Source organism: Amblyomma maculatum, chromosome 5 (genome assembly GCF_055883805.1).
Source record: "Amblyomma maculatum isolate TAMU_Amacu chromosome 5, ASM5588380v1, whole genome shotgun sequence".
Classification (NCBI taxonomy): Eukaryota; Metazoa; Arthropoda; class Arachnida; order Ixodida; family Ixodidae; genus Amblyomma; species Amblyomma maculatum.
The window spans coordinates 76,720,455-76,727,665 of NC_139348.1; positions in this window are offsets into that span (position 1 = coordinate 76,720,455).

Sequence of the window (7,211 nt, forward strand, 5' to 3'; positions counted from 1 at the left end):
GTTAGCTATGGCGACTCTTGCATGTTAGAAGTGGCACAAACTGCACGTGCTGATAGTTCAATCAACAAATTTGTGGTGACGCTGATCATCGTTAGTATGCAAATCTTTTGCAATAAATATTCTGTGTATGTCCAATAAAAATAAGACGTCGAAACTTAGAGAGAAACCCTAGAGTACAATTGCTTGTTTTGTAATTAGGGCGCTTTAGGTCTCTAAGACGCATCTTAATTAGTCGCTATCTATTATTTTGCTGAAATTTTGAGAAGTGTCTAGCTAAAAATGCCTTGAAGAGCGTTGCTTCGGCAAGCGCTTCGACTATGAAATGTACAGTCGTGAGCAAACGTGGTATATAATAGCCAGTGGCAGAGGTTGGGAAAACTGCATCCCAACTTTATCTAACAACAGCTATCTTAGATAGAGACAATAGAGGCAGTGCCCCATTTGATCCACATGCATGTGTCACTGTGGCTGTCCCTTACACTGTCGCTGGATGACATTTTGATCCAATTTTCTCAAGCTCTGTCACTAGCTAAGGGTTGTATACCACTTCTCCTCACGACTGTACACTCTTCTTTTTCTTTATAATCCCTGACAGAGTGTCCTAGTACTTTCCCTAGTTTACCGCCTCAACGAATATCCGTAATTGCTTTACAAACCAACTAGTTCGAAATCCACTTGTGTGTATTGGGGTCTGTGAAATTCAACCGGAAACAGCTGTTGATAGTTGACTTTCCCTTAATTCCGATAAATGTTTAAAACCGAAGTATTCACTTGTAAGGTTCGTATCAACATTCGCTTTATTACAGAAATTTTAAAAGTGATACAAATTTGATTTTGCGATTACCTTTCATCATTCTCAAGTAGTTTATAATTGGAGAACGGAGAGATCGTATAATAAGGCTGATGTCTCATCTCGTTGCTCACAGCAACAATTCAAAGCTTCATTAAAGTGATCCATTATGTTCCCTGAAGCTTGTCACCGAATGCAAGAGCATAAGAATTCGCGATTTAAGGAAGGCCCTACGTCAAAAAACTTAATAACTAACGACATATATCGAACCACAACAGCTGTTTTGCGGCTTGAACATTCTTCCTAATGAGCACATTGGCATGAAGAAAAGAAAACATATCAATAGGCAGAGCAGGTAACGGTACGCAGATAACAAATACGTTTGACAACAGTTTTCGTTTTTTTTTTAACAGAAATAAATAATGATAATAATAATATTAATGAAAGTTACCATCTAAGCACGTCACGCTTCGAAATTGAAATGCTATAAAATGTATTTTTATCTCTGGTTATACTTCAGGCGAGTAATATATGTACAGTGTTTTCAAAGAACAAACAAAAAACAGTGCCGATCGATCTCGCGCTCCCGCAATGCCTGTTAAATGATTATCGCACTGCTAAACACAAAATAAAGATATTTTGCTGCTAGCTGCCGATGGGTGTTTTCAGCGCTCATAAGGTGCAGCAGGTTCGAGCGCGAATTTCATTTAAATGACTTTCAGTGCAAACATGAGCTCTCATTTTTGTTCGTATGCCAGAAGGATAGCAAGAAGCTTCCAGCTTTATTTTGAAGATTGTAGGTTTCGTTAACAACAACCTTGGCGTTCCTAATAAGTGTGCAATAAGAAGTTTTATACGAAAACAAAACCATTCTTTTGCGAAATTTCAGTTGCTGTTCCTAAGCAGGCAAAGATAGAACCATATTGGCCGACCGCCTTAAAGGCCAGAGGACCAAGCATTGTTAAGGGGCGTGTGTGTGTGTGTGTGTGTGTGTGTGTGCGAGTGCCGGAAAATTTCACAACTAAACCAAACATTTATGGAACAATTCATTACAATTAGCAAAACTCAGTGACAGTTATGAGCATGGCTTCCATGACTAGAATTGTCGACGCCGGCTGACTCCTCATTGGCAGTAAGCGTATATCATTTGTTGTGGTTGGGCCACAAGTGACCTGCGTGGCCTGCCTGTTCTTCACGTCCTATGTTTCAAACGAAACGCTAGTCCAGGTACTCAGCAAACATGTCAAAGTCCTGTCCGTCACTACGTGCCAGATGAGCACTCGTAAGGGTGTTCTGACTGGGACGCGGTATGTGCGAATGGAGATGTCTGCCGCTTCATTAGTGCCCTACTACCTACCTGTCACTGGTCATCGCGTGACGTTCCACCACCGAGGTATGTAGCGTGTTTGTCGGATGTGTGGCTCCTCGGAACACTTTCGGGCACAGTGTCAATGGTCACCAAGGGAAGGTTGTGTCCTGCACTAACGCCGCTGAGATGATGGTCATCTGACGGCGACATGCCCTGTGCGCCGTTCCTATTTGGACGTGGCAGTGCGTGCGCTTCCCCCGCTTACACCCGTGAAGCCGACAGTGTCGGCCCCTCTGGAAAGCCGTCTGAGTCAGCTAAAGGCCAGAAGTAGGTACAAGTAGACTCTGGAGGGCGCAACATCAGAAGGATTGCCGAGTCCTACTCCTAGTACACCGGCATAAAAATAGGCGAGCAGTGGTTACGTGGCGTTTGACAAACATACTGCTGGTCCGACCGAGGTTGTGGTTGCAAGCTCGACTACGACTGACACCGTGGTGGTCGCCGGATCATCGGGTGAGCCTTCTGCTATCGAAGTAGCTTCTTCCACACCGTCGCCGTAAGCGCTGTGCACGTCGAAATATCGCGGCCTCCAGGCCAAGCATAAGGTTCGGGGAACGAAGCTGCAGTGGGGGTCTAAGGCTTTTTCTCATCAAAAACCAACGGTGCTTCATGAAAGCCGCCTAGTCATGTCATGAAGCTTACGGCGACGCCCGCCCCTGTTTGCGTATCAAAGATTTACGGAGCTCTGAAGAAGCAAACAAGACGCGTGAAGAAGCTACCGGCATTGCGAAAGGACTTACAGGAGGCAACCGTGATTGTGAACGATGAACGGGATATGGACGACTCCATCGGCTCTTTCAGCCTTGATGTCGAACCCTCCCCGATGCTTACCACACTCAGCGAATGTGACATGGCCATGGAGTTCCAGTTAAATGGGAATAAGCGATGTGTTTTATCGCCCTCGGGATCGGACATGGAACAATAAGGTCGCGCAGAAGAAAATTGTCCTAAACAATCCCGGACCGAGAAGCCCCGCTTATGTGAGTGCAAAGCACCTTCGCGTTGCCACCTCAGGTCGTGCATCTGCCTTATTGGCGTCCTGAATCCAATATCCGATAAGCAATTAGAACTCATATTTTTTCTTTATATTCCGATGGGTTTCGGAGCAAGCGGAAACGGACAAAAATAGTATATTTCTATTCACGAACACAGTGCGATATCTCGTGTCTTCAGGAAACAAATTTCACTACTCTTTCTGATGTATTTTCCTTCAAGCGCGACATTCATTTGGAGTTCTTTTTTTGTTCGCCGCTTCGCCCTCGAGTGGCGTAGGAATTGTGCTGCTAAACAGGTCTCTTTTGCGCCACCACCACTTCGCATATGATAAGTTAGGGCGTTTGTTAGCGTTCGATTGTTCATTTTTGGCAGTGAGGTTGCGCCTCTTCTGCATATATGCGCCGGCGAACACAAGACTTACAAAAAAACTGATTTAAAGAGCTGGATGTTTACTTTCTAGATGGCCGCCATGTAATAACAGTGCATGATTTCAATTGTAAATGAACGGCGGCGCAACACGGTCACAGATAAGAAAGGGACACCACTTGCGCACACAACCAACACTTTACTGAACGGAATTGTGGCATATTTATACTTACAGCTCAAGCATGAGACTCTTCGCCAAAATATTGGCTGCAAACACAACACGTGGAAGCCAGGCGGCAAGATCAGGAAGAGACAAGATATCTCTAACCCCAGTAGATAAACTAACAGAAACGGAATAAAAAAATTGAAATGGAAGGCAGGCCAACTCTTAGCAAAAGCAGTGTGGACATTTCTTAGGCACAGCAAAGTATGACATAAGAAGCGAACTAGTCCGGACCCTAAAAAACTAAAAATAAAACAAGAAACTAGTCGTAGCAAAAGCAGAGTCAAAAATCCGAAGCAAACACAGTCATTAACGTAAAAAAACAAGCATCTACAACAAAAAAACAACAACAAAAGATGAACGCAGCAAAAGCAGAGTAAAACGAAAGAAGCAAAGGCAGTCAGAAACCTAAACCAACACCTAAAAACTAACAACAAAAACGATGGTAGCAAACGCAGAGTCAAACAACAGAGGCAAAACCAGTAAGAAACCCAAACCAACAAGAACACCCGTAGCTCAAGCAGAGTAAAAAAATGAAGCAAAAGCAGTCAGAAAATCTAAAAAAGCAATAAAAAAAAAACACCACTCGCAGCAAACGCATAGTCAAAAAGTGAAGCAAAATCAGTCCGAAACATAAACAAAACAACTAAAAACGATCGTAGCCAAAGCAGAGTTAAACAAAAGAAGCAAAAGCTGTCAAACCTAAAACAAAAAAAGACGCCCGTAGCAAAGGCAGAGCCAAAAGAACGAAATTAATTAACAGCACGCCTAACCAAACAACAGAATGCCGCTCAAAAATTCAGGGCTTGAAACTCGCGCAGTATGTAACGGCGCAAATATTATCACGAAAAGAAGCTTTATTTCTACAGAGAGATACAGAAGAGTCGCTAGCACAAGTACTTCCAATCTTTTTGATCATAAAAGCTTCTAGAATTTCAACTGCCACCTGATCGCGACTCCTGCCCAGAACCCTTATACCGATAAGCATTGGCTCACAATTGCACTCTTTACAATGGGTAGACAAATTCGACCCGCCTCCGTTTTGTAACGAATTCTCAGGCTCCCGTGTCCTTTCCTTAATGCGGCGATCTGTCTGGCCTATATAGATCCCTCCACGTGTCAGTGAGATTTCATACACCACTCCGACGGCAAAAGAACTGAAACACTTGCCATACTTCTTTTCGCACAGGGCTTTCTTCTTCTGCCTGATTAGCGAGCATAATCCGCTCAGCTTTTTGAGCGTGAAGAAAAAGACAGGTACGTCATACCGGCCGGCAACCTTCTTCAAGTTGTGGGCCACTCGGTGTATATATGGGACCACTTGTGGTCGATATGATCCTGGCTTAGCAATCGATTTTTTCTTCTTTCCTTTCATTTTTTCTAAGAGGGTCTCTGCTACTCTGCAAACAGAACCGGGGAAACCAGCCATTCGCAGCCTTTCGATCTGATCTTTGAAGCTAGGCTCAGCCATATGAGCCCAAGACGTAAGTAATGCGGACTCTCAGCAAACCGAAGCGATCGCCCTTCTTACTGTCTTAGAGTGCGCTGATCAGTACGGAAGCAAATCCTTTTTTGTACGGAGGGAAAGCATCCAATATACCCGTCCTTCAAAGACATTGACATTAAAATCTAAAAACTGCAAGCTGTCTTTGACTGGCAGTTCACAGTAAATACCAGACCTTTTCCTTGTCTGAAAACAGATAAGACTTTTCACTGTGTTGGGGAGCGTCAATGCGGTGTTAGTACTTTTAGGAATTACCAGGTAGGCATCCACATATCTAAGGGAAGAAGATAAGCACATTACTTAGATGATAAAAATATATTACACAATGCAGGGGCAACACAGGAACCGATGCAAATGACTTTTTTCTGCAAGTACATTTCTGTTTCAAAGGAAACAAACGTAGACCTGAAGTAGAATTCAAGAAGTGATAAAATGTCCACACTTAGTCGAGCTCAGTTTTGAAATGCTATAACGCCATTAGATTCAATACACTCCCGTACAGATTTGAAAATGTCGCTGTGCGGAAATGAAGAGAATAAATCTTGGACATCCACAGAAAACAAGTGTCCAATTAAAGACTGGTCTTTTAAAAAAGTCGTCACAGCTGCTAAATTCTTGGTGGGAAAACTGATCATCCACTTCCAACGTTTTTAACGATTCACGAGAAATTTGCTCACCTTTTGCTTCCGTGAATACGGCTCACATAATAATGGATATGAAAGGCATGCCTAATGTATGAGTTTTCACCGTAAAAAACACACAAGCCGTTTTTACGGTGAAAACCCATAAGTCAGGCATGCCTTACAGATCCTTTGTTAACGAACGATGAGCAAATTTCTCCTGAATAATTTAAAAACACTGGAAGTGGACGATCATTTTGCCACCCAGAATTCAGCAGAGGTAATTGCCTTTTTAAAAGACGTCTTTCATTGGATACTTGTTTTCTGTGGGTGTCGAATATTTATTCTATTCAGTTCCGCATAGCGACCTTTTCAAATCCACACGGGAGTGTATTGAATATTATGGTGGTATAGCATTTCAAAACTCATCCGGACTAAGTGTGAACAATTATCTATCACTTCTTGAATTCTACCTCATGTCTACGTTTGTTCCTTAGAAACAGAAATGTACTTGCAGAATAAAGACATTTGCATCGGTTCCTGTGTTGCCCTTGCCTTGCGTAATAAATTTGTATCATCTATTGACCGTGCCTTAGCTTCTTCCCTTGACAATGGCCAAGTCTTGCGAATTTTTAGATACGTGGATGACTACCTGGTTATTCCTAAAAGTACTAACACCACATTGATGCTTCCCAGCCAGTGGAAATATTCTTATCTGTTTCCAGACAACAAGAAAAAGGTCTCGCATTGACTCATGAACTGCCAATCAAAGACAGCATGCGGGTTTTAGATATTAATGTCAAGGTTTTGAAGGACGGGTGTGCTGGATGTCCCCCCCCCCCCTCCCTCCCCCGCCCCGTGCAAAAAAGGAACGGCTTCTGTACGGTTCAGCGCAATCTAATACAGTAAAAAGGGGGATCGTTTCGCTTTGCATAGAGTCCGCATTACTTAAGTCTTCTGCACACAAGGATGACGCGAGCTTTAACAATCGGGTCGAAAGGCTTCAAATGGCTGGTTTCCCCGGTTCTGTTTGCAGAGTAGCAGAGACCCTGTTAGAAAAAATTAAAGGAAAGATGAAATAATCCCATGATAAGCAGGTATCAAGGCAACCACAACTGGTCCCCTATATTCATCGAGTGGCGAACAACTTTAAGAAGGTTGCCGGCCGGTATGACGTAACTGTCATTTTCTCCGTGCCTAAAAAGCTGAGTGGATTATGCTCTCAAATCGGGCAGAAGAGCAAAGCTCTGTGCGAAAAGAAGCATGGCAAGCATTTCAGTTCTTGTGCCGTCTGAGTGGTGTATAAAATTCCACTTACGTTTGGAGGGTCTATATAGGCTAGA